This window comes from Strongylocentrotus purpuratus, unplaced genomic scaffold, assembly GCF_000002235.5.
Source record: "Strongylocentrotus purpuratus isolate Spur 01 unplaced genomic scaffold, Spur_5.0 spur5_scaffold_21, whole genome shotgun sequence".
Lineage (NCBI taxonomy): Eukaryota > Metazoa > Echinodermata > Echinoidea > Camarodonta > Strongylocentrotidae > Strongylocentrotus > Strongylocentrotus purpuratus.
In genome coordinates, this window is record NW_022145607.1 from 503,131 (window position 1) to 518,962 (window position 15,832).

Consider the following 15,832-nt stretch of genomic DNA (forward strand, 5'->3'; position numbering starts at 1 on the left):
GAGTCAAAAAAAAGTTTACACCTAGAAAATTGCTAATTATTTAAAAAATTCATCGATGAACATTAAATTTTTATATGTCTCATGAAAGAGTGTTTTATCCCAAATAATTTGGTACCATTCTAGTGTGGTATGTGTTCACGCTTGGATGAACAGGAGACATTGTTTGCGAGAGTGCAAAAATCGACTTGCGCCAAAGTGATGTTTGTTATGTTTGAATAAAACAATTGGGATTTGGGTATTAACTCGGTCTTTGCAGATCCAAATGACATCCCTAACAAAATTAATCATGCCACACATATCAAATATCGAATATCAAATATCAACGAACATTTGTGCGCGTGTGTGTGGGTGTGTGTGACTTTGCCCTTTGCAAAAAACATAGGCAATGCATTTCACTTGATACATTCAATTCATTCTCTTACTCCGGTAATCCCAACATAATACATACTGTAGGCATCACTTTGGCGCAAGTCGATTTTTGCACTCTCGCAAACAATGCCACCTGTTCATCCAAGCGTGAACACATACCACACAAAAATAGTACCAATTGATTTGGGATAAAACACTCTTTCATAAGATGTATAATAATTTACTGTTCATAGATGATTTTTAAAAATAATTAGCAATTTTCTAGGTGTAAACTTTTTTTTGACTCACACGGTATAGAAGCAGCTAGGCCATCCAAATATTTAGTTATTTTATCGTTTGGACCATGTAGACAGTGCCGGAAACCATACTGCATGTGAGCCACTCATCCTCTCCAAGCGCTATAGTTCTCCTTAGAACTATAAGCTAAGAAAGATAACAAACAGTCCTTTTCAGGACTACACACCCCCAAGAAAGATTACCGAGTCAGAGTCCTTTCCAGGACTCCTCAACCCTCTCTCCGTCTCTCTCTCTCACATGGTGCACCCGCAAGCCTATGTGTAGAATAGTTTAAAAACCACTCGAATGTGAATAAAATGTGAGCATTTTACTAGGAATACAATGAAACCAATTAATAGAATGTTGTCCTATAATCAACATACAACTCGACAATGTTCTTCGTGTTCAAACAGGACACTCATCAGATCTGCATCAATTTTCTCCTGAAGGACTCTGCAACCTTTAACAAACAAGTTTGCTCGTTTACGGAAAACAAAACAATTCTCTGAAAAATCATATAAACTCTATCTCTACAAATTCCAAATTCTTGAGAAGTATTTCAGTCCGTCTTACTTTCTTGTTAGTAACTGTTTTTTGCGGTCTGATGTCCATTACTCACTGAAACATTTTTGCTTATCTATAAATATTGCTCGAAATGATATTCCTCTAACAAAGATGTTTAATTATTCTATCATGTTGACTCAATATTGAAAATCAAACGCGGTTTATTTCTAATTAGATAGATAACATTGATTTACAATGTTGCTGAAATTACATGATTTTCCGGGTTTACAAAGTAGGCCTATAGGCCGAATACGAAGTGGGTGTTATTTCCTGTTATTTTGAACTCTCGTGATCTTTCTTTCCTCATCCGGGAGCAGTGGTCACCTCACATTATCTAGGGATCAAAAGAGTCTAGAAAAGTCCCAAAGAACTATTAACAAGGTAGATATTTAAAAAGAAAGGGAGAGGGGTAGAGGGAGGAGAGAGAGAAGAAGGAGAGAGAGAGAGAGAGAGAAAGTGTGAGGAAATATTGTCTCTGACAGAGTCTATATTGTCAAAACAAACTAATATTGGTCGTATTCCTCTAAATTAAATGTTATGGTAATTCAGTTTATTTGGAATCATAACAAACATTACAAATCATAAATACAGAATAAATAATAGGCCAGCTTTTAGGACCTCTGAGAAGCAACTTGTGCTTTTACATGAGGCCCCTATAAAGGTTAACTCAATATTAAATTAAATAGCGAAATAAATACAATTTTCTAGGTCTTCAAAGCAAAAAAAAACAACTATCAGCAGGTTTCACCCATGTATACCGTATATACTCATCCACAATCACACAAGAGCAGTACAAAGAAAAAAGGGAGAGTTCAGAATGAGAAAGAGAAGAAAGGGAAGAGGTGAGAAAGAGAAAGATAGGAAAGAGTCTATTCAGCCATGGACGACATTAATGTTTTAAAAATGTAACGTTTGAATAGAGTTCTAAAACGAGAAAGTGTGGCGTTGGATTTTATGTTATTGCAAATTGAATTCTATTCAATGTACTCCTTTAAAATGGATAGAATGGGTTCTTAAAGTTGAACGGGTAATGAGAACACAAAGAGAATCCCCTGTACGAGTGTGATACGTAAGGAATGAAGAAAGTAGTTCTAAACATATTATCGAAAAATACTGGGAGAATCCCTTTGTGATACTTATGCATGAAAAGTGATATATTAAGTTTTAATAGTTCAAACTCTGGGAGGATTTTTAATTCAACAAATAGTGGTAGACTGGGATTACGAAAGTCACTCTGTTTTATCAGTCGTATTGCACGTTTTCGTAAAATAAATAGTTTATCAATATAGATTGGTGGGTTTAACATATCTGAGTTTGGATAAAACACCTTAACTTCTTGAAAGCTTAGAAGATATATTAGTAATGTGATACTTCCAGTCAAGTGACTCATGAATAGGAATACATAAGAAAATTAATGGCTCAGCTCTCTCAATAACAGTATTTTCAATTCTAATCCGGTCAGTGTTTGAAGGATTTACCCCCTTTTAGAATGGAATAATACATACATGTACTTTGCTTTCTTAAAATTCAATAAAAGCTTGTTACATCTGAACCAGCCGTTTATAATTAGGTTATCTGCCGCGTAACGTAGCATAGCACCTATTCATTAGTTTCCTTTCTTTCTGTATGGATTTTGTTCGCTTCATAACTCATAAAAGACATGGTTAATGACAATGTCAATGACGTTTTCATGACATGTGCCACATGCATGATTATTTCCCCCATTTCTCTTTCTCTTTTTCTCTGGCCGCCAAAGGAGGAGGGGGGGGGGGGGGGCGCGGATTAATGTAAAGCAATTAACAAGAAGGGACTACAACGGATGCATTTTTAAAGAAAATTGAAAACATTTATGTCGGTCGCACCATAATGGCCTACTTCTATAAATCAGTAATTGAAAGTATCGTCGCGTATGATTGTGTACTCTGGTACACAAGTTGTCGTAAAGGAGACTTCACTATGTTGAATAGAATCATCAGACAGGCCGAGAAGAAAATAGGACAAGAATTAAAACTAAGATATGTTTTGAGTAAAAGTATTAGTCATTTTGTTAAAAAGGTTCCAACTGATTGTTAAATTGATAGATGATAACGAGTAAGGGGTACCAAGAGGGAATCTTCATTTGGCTTTGAATTAAAGTGAACGTAAATTACGACAAGAAGCAAGATAACCCAGAAATACAGATACAAATTGCAACATTTATGCCCAAAATTAAGTTGGTTGATAGATAATTACCGCATTTTCGAAACAAGCATTGAAAACAAAAGTAACATTGTGGGCAAACTTTGCTTAGCTTAAGGTTTAGCTTAGCATAGTTTTTTTGTTTTGTTTTGCAAGTGCATTTATGAAAGGAAACAAAGCGACTGAACTCTATTTGGGGATAAAGATATTTCACTTGTTGGCTGTATATAATACCAGGCGCGTACGCAGGATTTTTTCAAGGGGGTGGGGGGGGGGGGGGGGGTTTAACATTTATAAATCGGGTCGAAAATTTCGCAACGACTCAGTCAGCCGCTGAATAAGCGGAAGGGGGGGGGGGGGGGGGGGGGGGTAAGAGGACACTTTTTTTTTTTTTGGTCTCGAAATTTGAAAATTTGACATTTTGCTCCGTTGGGGGGGGGGGGGGGTAAGGTCACCTTTTTTAGGTCAGCCGTGGGTGTAATTTTTTTTTTTTTTTTTTTTTTAATAAAAAAATAATTTAAAAAAAATCCAAAGGGGGGGGGGGGGCGGGTGGGGGTTTTAGGGGAGTTTTAGGGGGCTTTACACATCTAAAAATACCAAAGGGGGGGGGGTTTAACCCCCCAAACCCCCTCCTGCGTACGCGCCTGCATGGTATAAACTCCTTAAAATAATAGGTTGTTATCATGCTTGCTCGAATAATAGCTATTGAACTCTCATTTCCTGTCAACATTTTCATCTTCATAACTAAGATTTGTATATATTGGTCCCCCAAAAAGAAGCATGATACATTATTATAGTCTAATGTCATAATGAACGGAATCTGAACACAGTCTCGTTAAATTTTGAGAATGCAGAAGTGTAACTTGAATTATCGAATCACCGATTAGAAGCACTTGTATACTTGTTCATAATATTTCAGTATATATTGATAACTTATTTTCTTCAAATTTGTTGTTCATAGGTGTTATTGACGATGAAGAAGATCTATTTATTCTTCTGGTATAGTCTATACTCTGTGAACATAACATAATATGCCTTCAGCCGTGCATTTAATATATTGAGTGGGATTTGTTTATAATTCTTTTAGACAGTTTTTATATACATATATTATGTACATGTACATGTATATATATATATACTTAGCTTTGTTCTATCCTTCCGCACAGTGCGCAATACCTAGGCAGAGCAAAAATATATATTGAATAAGGCAGACTAATGGGAAATGGTTGCTACTTTGAGTTTCACGCCTTGCTAGCGATCATCAGGCAACTGATAGCATGCTTAAAAGTACATAAAAGTACACCCATGGGTAAATCTTATTGTATTGTATTGTATTAGTTAAGTCTTATTTTGAACGTATTTGCACCCAGGGTTTTGAGTAATCGTGTACTATATGCTACCAGTTGCCCGATGATCGCTTGCAAGACGTGAAACTCGGAGTAGCAACCATGTTCCATTGTGTGCCGTATTCAATTAAATACTATATACATGTATATATATATATATATAAATACGTATGTATCCTGTAGAGTGCAAAATATGTATCTGTATTTGAAATATGTATTTAATCAAAATGAACATAAATGTGTTCCAAGTCTTCTGATAGTACAGATGATTGGTTATGTATAATGTCATCTCGTGGTGATATTATAGGCCTTTGTGTGCTCAGCATTGGTCAGACTCCATTACATTTACATTTTTTTTTTTCGGATTTTAGATATTTGCATTATGTTGCAAAAGGTTACATCATAGCTTTCCCTCCTACTTTGCTGTTGCTTGCTGTGAGATGAAATGAAAATACACGTGAAACACTTTAAAAAGAAAATCCATTGTGATTGTTGCCGGTGCATTATGTTTTGAAACCAAATAATGCTCTGCGCTTGGAAGAAGGTTAAGCGAAGAGGAACGATTTCCAAACATTTTTTTTTTCTGTATGTTTATGGATATATGGCTGTATAATATAGGATTTCCCTGCCAAATTCGCGAGTTTGTCATTCAAATTAATTTGTCTTGCGTTCAAATTCGACGGTTTTAGTGCAGTCAGGTATATCTCGGGTTTATATTCCCTTTTCTAGTTTTCAAATCTATGGAATTTTCGTTAGAATCTACGTATGTTTCATTCAAATTAATGAACAATGTGCTTCTTTCGCTATTTGGTCATTCGATTTGGCGCACCACGATTTTCTGACAACGCGACGGTGTACTTCTAGCATTCTAATTCATTTGTAGCATTCAAATTAGCACTTTGTGCACTTAAATTGATGGTCAATATACATTTCTCGTTTATTACACACTTTTTATAGCTCATTCTTTTTCTTTCAAGATTGTTTTTCATGTGTATTTCATCATATTTCATTTTCTTGCATTTATACACTTATACTTATTAGATTTATCTGATATTCATCAGCATTTAAGTTTGATTGTTAAGAAGAAAAAAAAACGACTTGCATCTACGGACCTGATGGTCTCAGTATATTTGTAAATGTTCATGTAAGGAAGTTGTTTGTCTTATGTTTCATCATAAATTTATCATAATTTCATTATGGAAGAAGGTTACAATATTGTGACTGGGGTAGGGACTAGAGTCAACAATTTGAACATGATTCATTATTTAGCCATGTCTTTAGCCATCGATCTGCTGGCGGGCAAGTAAACTATAAAACTTTTTAAGAAAAACAGAGGTGTGGGCTGGGTATAAGAGACGATGTGAACTACTTTTGTACAATTCCGAGTCTGTAGTAAAAAGGGGCGATTGAGGGTACCCCCACCTTTCCTGGGTATATGAACATGTCCGTGCAGAAATGCCACTATGTCTGACTACACCCATCTGCATTGTCCTGAAAATAAATAAATGGAATAACAGCTTAGACCCCAATGGCAAATCATGCATTTTAACTGCATTATTTAAAAACTGTAAAAGTTTGTTGCAATTCTTCCCCCTAACATTCCTAACTTGAATAAAAATATTACGAATACGAATGACAGGTGTTAATTTGAATGATAAAAATTACGCTTCGACAAGTGAATATTAATTTGAATGCTAGTTGAGCAGTTTCTAAATTGAATGACAGATCTATGAAACCCTTCGACCAAAATCCTAAATTAAATACAAAAACTGGAAAATTGAATGATAATTGGCATGGCAAAGCCGATCTGCGCTAACTTAAATGCAAAGTAAATGAATTCGAATGACAAACACGCGAATTTGGCCGGGAAATCCTATATATTCGATTAACCTTTAATGTCTTCCAGTAAACAAACATTGGACATTTAGATACCGAGAATAAACCTATAATAGATACAAAATAGCGATAGAGCGAGTTTGGTTAAAGTTCACCAATGTACTCTGATTATCGACATTATTTCCGGTGGATTTATCCTATTACATATTTAGGCAAACAGTTTAAATCTAAATATTATATAACCGTCAAAGTTTGTGATAATTTCCACTGAATCCACTTTCATACACACAAAATATGATTCTTTTTGTTTGTACATACAGCTACTCCCCCCCCCCTCCCGAAGAAAAAGAAGACATTAAAAACACGCCATTAAAAAAGAGAGAATTGTTACACTATACTGTAAACCTGCCAAAATGAAACGACTATTTCTCAGCATTGCCACGAAAATAGAAATGAGATGAAAAGAATGACCGCCATGGCGACCAGAAGTGCAACTCATCGTGCATGACATATATATCACCAGTATCATCTATTCAATGAGCCATGTCATGAGCAACTCGATTACTTGAATTGTTGAAAACCGATTTTAATTCTACTATGATTAGGATAAGTAGGTGCTCATGAACTGATGAATAGGGACTTTTAGATTGAGTGGACGAGAACACGACGAACGCCGACTGATCATGCGTGTCAACGTACTCAACTGCTCATGTTGACTACAATTAGAAATCTTTTAGATTGCACTCGACGATATACATACATGCAGATGACAAAGAAAGAGGACAAAATATACAGTTCCTCATTCTACCCTCAACAATAGGCCATTTTCGTAATGTAACCAAATTGAATGCATAAGTGTTTGAGAAGTGCCTCAATACATATTATTTCATTCACCTGTTAGGAATAATAGTATTTCAATAGTCAGAATACAACTGCATATATTAAGTGTTGCTAGGTAGGTCAAGCCATCATGTTTGTCCAACCTGGCAACAACTTATGTATGCAGTTCGGATTCTGTCTGTTGAAATACTATTATTCTTATCAGGTGAATGCAATAATTTGTATTGAGGCACTTCACAAAGACTTATGCATTAAATTTGGTTACATTACGAAAATGGCCTATTGCTGTGGTAGAACATCCCTCCACTGCTATTTGTAAAAATGTGTAGAACAGGTGAATATGCATGTGACACCTGTTTTACACATTTTTACATAATAGCAGGGAAGGGATGTTCCTTTGTCTACCTGAGGAACTGTATATTTATGCGCACGCGGCATATACTAGTACCGGTACTAGATTTAGGAAAATCAAGGTTGACGCATTCTCGATCGCCGACTGAGACGACGTGAAGCATGCGCAGTGCCTTAAAATGATGGCACACGTTGCAGTCAAAGCTGTCAACGTGCAAATCTAAAAGTCCCCAATGGCATCGCTGAGAAAGCGCAAGCAAATAATAATGTAGGCATAGTGATGTGGATCAATTATTCAAAAACAATTTTCGCCATTCTAGGCCAATATGCATTGCTAAAATGCAACAACACAAGATTTTAAAAAGTAGAAAGAAAATGGCCACCATAGTTGAAGACGTCACTATGTCATTAAAAGAATTATCATGGCAATGATGAAGCTCGGTTCAAGTGCAAGCTAATACTTATATCAAATTTATTACCTTTTTCATTTATGAATTTTTTTTTTTAATACGTGAATTTGAACTGAGAAAAGAGAGAGAAAGAAGAAAAAGGCCTCCGATAAGAGGAAGACCCACGAGAAGAAGAAGTAAACCAAGAGTATTACAAAAGAGAAAATGTTGAATAAAATAGGACAAGATAATGAATGATATATAGATGGAGAATAAAAGGCCAAGGTTGTAAGGTGGGAGAGCATGACGATGGGAGGGCGATGACGAGAGAGAAATCGACGGGGGGAGGAAAGGATTCGTTGGTGGAAGAGCCAGAGAGACATGGAGACAGACATACAGTGAAAGGGGGAGAGACAGAAAGAAAGAAAGAGAGAAGGCAGATAGAAAGAGGACAGATAATAATGAGGCAGAGAGAGACAGAGATAGTAGAGAGGACCAGAGAGATATAAATGTGGATGCCATAAGGGATGTTGATAGGTGTATCCTGAATAGAGACAGTACATAATATATATCATGGTAGGCCTAACATTTGGAATTTCACCTCCTGTAAAGCAGGGCTCCCACTTAGCCGTGTTGGAGCCTCGAGTTGTGGCGAGCTGGCTCGATCTTATGGCAAGCCGTTTTATCATTAAAATATATTTCTTGATATCAAGAAATCAATTCTTGATATCAAAATATAATTTCACGTTGTAAAGCAATGGTAATTCTTGATATCAAGAATTAGATTTAGTGATATCAAGAAATATGTTTTAATGATAAAACTGCTTGCCATAAGATCGAGCCAGCTCGCCACAACTCGTGGCTCCAACACGGCTATAAGTGGGAGCCCTGCTTTATGGTCTTAGTTTGATGTTAAATCAAGGTAGAGTATTATATAAAGACTTCATGTTTGCGAGTGCATTGGTGAATATACACTGCACGCACGTGTCTCAATGGGATAATAAACGAGTTCATGAAAGATTTTTAAAAAAGTGGAAATTGCCTAGTCCGATAATAATACCAAGGTTAACTGGTTTGCTTTAAAATGACTGTAATTTGCCGGTTAATCCTATAGGCTAGATTTAAGGCATTATCAATTATTTCCTGAACAAATTTTTTCTTCATAATGTGTATTGACAATAAAGAATATTTACTTCTTCTGATAGACTTTACTCTGTAAATACAAATATGCATCTAGCAGGTTACTTTTAAGTATATTTTAATTTTAAAAAATTAACGTGGAAAATAAAACGCACGTGATACACTTTAAAAAAGAAAATCCATTGTGATGGTTGCGCATTATGTTTTGAAACCAAATAATGCTCTGCGCTTGGAAGAAGGTTAAGCGAAGAGGAACGATTTCCAAACAAAAGTTTGTTCCGCATGTTTATGGGTTCATGACTGTATAGTATATTTGATGAATTGCTAATGGCTTCCTGTAAAAAACATTGGAAATGTAAATACCAAACAAGCAGACGATGTCCCATGACATCTCACACATTTTCAGTGCCTGTGTTTTCATCTTCTCTTGAGTTCTTTCTCTTACTTTCATTCCGGGGGGTTTTCAATTTGAAAATCTGGTTTCTTTGATTGTTAATTAACCCCTATCCCAGGCGCGGATCCAGGATTTCTCAGGGGAGGGGGCCCATTTTTTTTTTTTTTTTGCTCCCGAAAATTTGAAAATCGCACCGGCCGAAAAGTCGCTCAGTGGGGTGGGGGGGGGGGGGGGGGGGGGGGGTAGTGAGCACATTTTTGAAAAAGTGCACACCCCCCCCCCCCTTGAGCGCCAGAAGTCCATCCCCCCAAAAAAGTTTAAAACTTAAAATTGTATTACCATCAAAGTATTGGGGTTTTAATCCTTTCTACTGAATTCGATATCTTACATAAATGATATGACTCAATTGTTAAAAGAGAAAGAGAAAAATACGAATTTTGCACTTTACCACCACCCTGCCAAAATGAAACGATTATTTCTCAGGGTTGGTTAAAAAATAGAAACGAGATGGGAAAGAATGAACACCATGGGGATCAGAAGTGCAATGAATCGTGTACGACAAACACATATCATCATTATCTATTCGATGAGCCATGGGATAAACACATCTATTAGTATAATTGAAAACCGAACTTAATACTACTATGATTAGGATAAGTAGGTGATCATAAGCTGATGAATAATGTAGGCATAGTGATGTGGATCAATTATTCAAAAACAATTTCCGCCATTCGAGGCCAATATGCATTGCTAAAATGCAACAAAAGAATATTTTAACAAAGTAGAAAGAAAAATGGTCTCCGTAGTCGACGACGCCACTTTGTCATTAAAAAAAAAAATTAACATGGCAATGATGAAGCTCGATTCAAGTGCAAGCTATAATCAAATATCACCTTTTTCATTTAGGAATATACGTGCAATTGAACTGAGAAAAAAGAAAGAAAGAAGAAAAAGGACTCCGATAAGAGGAAGACCCACGAGAAGAAGAAGAAGACCAAGAGTATTACAAAAGAGAAAAGGTTGAATAAAATAGGACAAGATAATGAATGATATATAGATGGAGAATATAAGGCCAAGGTTGTAAGGTGGGAGAGCATGAATATGGGAGGGCGATGACGAGAGAGAAATCGAAGGGGGGGGGGGGGGTGATTCGTAGGCGGAAGAGCAAGAGCGATACGGAGACAGACATACACAGAGAGACGGAGAGACAGAAAGAAAGAGATAAGGCAGATAGAAAGAGGGACAGATAAACAGAGACAATAAAACAAAGAGAGAAAAAGAGAGTGGAGAGAGAAACAGAGATATTAAATATGGATGCCGTGAGGGATGTTGATAGTTGATAATAAAGACATTATGTCCGGGAGATTATTTCTATCACATATTTAGGCGAACAGTTCAAATCTATATGTATAACCGTCAAAGTATTCGGTTTTCAATCCTTTCTACTTTTTCCAATATCGTACACAAATAATATGATTCGATTTTTACACTTAGCTACCCCCCCCCAAAGAAAAAAAAATGGACATCAAATACCCCTACAAAATGAATATTTCACTGAACTGCAAGCCTGCCAAAATGAAACGATTATTTTTCAGCATTGGTAAAAAAAAAAATAGAAATGAGATGAAAAGGATGACCGCCATGGCGACCAGAAGTGCAATGCACTATGCACGACATATAACATCATTATTATCTATTCAATGAGCCATGTCATGAGCACCTCGATAAGTTTAATTGTTAAAAACCGAATTTATTTCTACAATGATTAGGATAAGTATACGTGATCATAAGCTGATGAATGCAGTGTTGAGAAACCGCGAGTATACAGTAATGTTGGCATAGTGATATGTTATAAATTATTCAAAAACAATTTCCGTCATTCGAGGCCAATATGCAACAAAAGATTATGAAACTTCAAACTTGCTAAGCTCTACCCCCAAAACCTCCAGATCTCATTCCCCTTGTGACATCATCTGTCAGTCATCAATGAGCTAACTTGAGAAAGTGGTATGTATCTTTGCCGAAGTCGAACACCTGTTACAATACGTAATACAATAGTAACATACAAGTTGCTATGTCAGACATGCTGTAGCATCACAAGGAAGACAAAGGCAATGAGGATGTATTGTACACAGGCGCGTACGCAGGATTTTTTCAAGGGGGGGGGGGGGGGGTTTAACATTTATAAATCGGGCCGAAAATTTCGCAACGATAAGAGGACACTTTTTTTTTTTTGGTCTCGAAATGTGAAAATTTGACATTTTGCTCCGTTGGGGGGGGGGGGGGGGGGGGTGAGGTCACCTTTTTTAGGTCAGCCATGGGAATAATTTTTAACCAAAGGGGGGGGGGGGTTTAGGGGGGTTATGGGGGGGGGGTTTACACACAAAAAAATACCAAAGGGGAGGGGGTTTAACCCCCTAAAACCCCCCCCCCCTGGGTACGCGCCTGTATAATACAATACAAAAACAAAATAAATCATGTTACTTTATGAAGGGTGATACTAAGATAACTGACAGTCAATCCATTGCTAAAGTTTATTTCGTTTGTTCTATTTTGCTACTAGAATCAAAGCTGATAATGTTCAAAGATCTACTCAGCACTTTTCTTCTTTTCTTTCAAAACATAGACAACTCCATATTTTTAAACCCTTTAAAGTAAGGGATTCGATGGAATAAGTCAGTCAGTGATTAGGGAAATTAATCATTTTATTACTAAGCCCCTTGTTCATATAATAAATCTTTCATTTTCTTCGGGGAGTTTCCCCCAAAAATTGTTCCTGTATTTAAAAAAGGACCCTCACATACGTTAACTCCGTTTCGTTGACGATCAGCCATGCATCAAAGCATTCGTCTTCTTTGTAGATGGCTGATCGTAAACGAAACGGAGTTAAGTCTTTTGTCAACTCTGTTTGTTGCTACGGCAGGCAGCCAGTGAAAACGAATTAATCAAATTATGGAAATTCAATTATTAGAAATATGATTTTCTCTTTTAAAATCAGATACCGCCCGCCAAATGACTTTTTGGTACCCTTTCTTCAAATGTTTTAAACCACTCATGCGTGAAATATGCATCATATGACCTGCATTAAATGAAAGAGGAGGATCTAAGCTTTACAAATATGTGTCATTTATTAATTGTTACTGTGATAAAGTTATGATAAAACATCGATAATTCTCGGTTTCCTTTTTCTGAAACACACTGTATTATTGTCATTGTATTTTGTTTATGATTGAGAAAAAGAATAAATTGAACCATTAAACCATTCAACCATAATTACATTAAACATTATTATCGAGACAAACAAGTTTTTAAATGTGACCTATTTGACTTTAATTGTGTAACTAATGACCCTTGGAATGTGGCCTGAAATCCATTGTTGAATGCGATATAGAGCATGGAAACCCCCGGCCCCCACTCAGAGTTCGGAATGACCGCATGCGTGTTGCCAAAATGTCCTGTAAAGGGGTACTTTTCGTGCGACAAAGTCCGGCCCGAGAATTGTAAAAAAAGGGGTGTATTTGACTTTTCACCCTGAGATTCTTTAAAAAGGGGGTGTTTTTCTTTTTCTCTCTCATCTCTTTGGACTCCCGAGAAATTATTCCGAATTTAGGGGGGTACATTGAGCATTTTTCCTGATTTAGGGGGGTCTCCAAGGCAGGAAAAGCCCGCGAAAAGCCCGCCAAAAACGGGCGAAAGGGGGGTTCGGAAATGTTGGCAGTCCTCAGATAGGGGGTGCTTTCAAAAAGAGGGTATGAGCATATGCGTACCCTAAATAACACTGAGTGGGGGGGGGGGGGGGCCGGGTGGAAACCACGGGCAGTTGAGGACAATTCTATATTTTCAATTAGGTAAAGAAGACCAATCAATAAATGAGTTTTATTTGTATGTTTGCAGTTCTAGTCTGGTTTTAAGTCAATGGTTACCACAGTAGACTAGACTAGGCTAATAGAGATCATATAGTCTCTTACGTAGGAGCACTGCGGTGTATTGGTGTAAGAGGGTTCAATCTTTAGTCGGTATGTGCCTACATCACTGGACAAGGTGTCCTAGCCCACATTTGTCCATTTCCACCTAGGTGTATTACTGCAGGTAGAGCATCATTAATTCTGACATATCTAACCTAGGTGAATAAGAACAATTTATTATTTGTTTTCTTTACTATCGGATCCATTTCAAATTATGTTAATATTAATTAGAAGGGATATCATATCATTCACTGCGGAGCTTCCAGGGTAGTAAAGAAAAGAAAAAGAAAAACCCATGCTTCTCGAGAAAATCTGTGTTTGCAGCTGAGCAGCCTTTTGCAAGCATTTAATGAGCTTCACAGTATTTTACATTTTACATACCGGTAATAGTACAATGAAATACATGTAGATATTGCATGCATCCCAGTAATATTGTCCAGATCAAACAAGAACTGTCTGTTTGTCTGTAAACTCACATCATGTTAATGCCCTTCTGGGTCCAAACAGACAATATGTGGATACTTTTATGAATGATAATGGAATGCTGTAGCATTGGTTTGAAGTTAATCTCCCCAACGATAACATTTGACAACATAGTGCATGGGAGATGTGCATTCTATCAAAATGTCTCCCACAAGTAAAACTTAATAAACTCATTATTTTGAGACATGTGGGAAATTGTGCACATTGGACTATCATTGTGATTACAAATCTCTTTAATATGTCTTGTCTATGATTGATGAAACATCAAAATCTGTTTAAATTTGAAATCTATTAAGTAGTAGGTAATGGACTGGAAAGAACCAGAATGATTGGTCCTTATAGGATAATAAGCCATGCAGAAGAGAATGAATAGACAATCCTGGTTTTCATCATAATTGATTTATTCTATGCGATGAAGCTGAGAGATCCCTTTGAAAAGCCGAAAATAATGTCACCACTGCACGTTAGGGAGCTGCACATTAGTGAGCATCATTTGAATAGCTCCATAGAATGAGAACATAAAAGGAAATATTTAATGATGTACTCCCTGGCCTAGGAGCTAGGCAATACACCAGTTCACATATGTAGTAATCTTTTGAGAATAATTCTGCTATCACGTTTAAAACTTGTCATAGGTTTATCTGACATTGCAACAACCAAGTACACACTGTATATAATCTTACTATTGAGATTGAAATATGTCATAACTGGTGAATTCAACATTTTGTTACAATGGTCTTGGGATACAAAATATTCCAAAGTTTGAATACTTTTGTGAACAGGTCTATTTCCTTCTTTGTAGTCTTCATCTCTAAGCACTAGTCTATTCACTGAGACTCAATATGAATACACAATGAGGGTGATTCAAAGGGTGGTATATGAGCACCTTAAACCGGTCCTTAATCAAACAATGATTCAAGAAATTAGAAACATTTTAAAGTTTTATTGATCAGTTATGACAAATTATGTCCCAATCATAAATTATCTTTCTTTAAATGAAAAAAAAAAGCATCAGTAATGGTTCTGTTTAAAAAAAGTAAAAAGATCCTAAAATGAGGCAGAAAAGCATACATATTCATTTTTAACAAACTACATACCATTTTGTACATATTTATAAGTAAATAAATAACTTGTTCCAATACAAAGTCTGAAAAAGCGTGAAATAGAAGGAAAAAAATCAGAGTCTGAAATCAGGCTATGGCCTGAAAAGCTGGCATCCTTGTATTAAAGTAACTAACAACAAATTCATGAAGAAAAATGGCAATGCTTACACTTGTGAGGAGTATAATTCATTAATCTTTTGAAAAAGTGCATTAAACAAATAAGTAGGCGGTTTTAACAATTACGAGGAGCAGGTTTGTAGAGTACATAGTAACATAAATTTAAATACAAAAAAAATAATTGGGGTATGCATTTGAAAAGATGGCCTCCATTATGTGATGAATACACAAATATCACCCACCTATCATCCGACTTCATACAATACGTTAGTGAACTTCCTCCTCGTTACGAATGTCACACATAAACAAAATGACTAACAAATGTGGAAAATTCCATTCACTCCCTATCATACTCAGGCACGTACGCAGGGGGGGGGGGGGGTGTTGAACCCCCCCTTTGGTATTTTTTATGTGTGTATTTTGGAGGAAACCCCCCCCCCCCCCCCGCTTTGGAAATTAAAAAAAAATAAAAAAAATTATG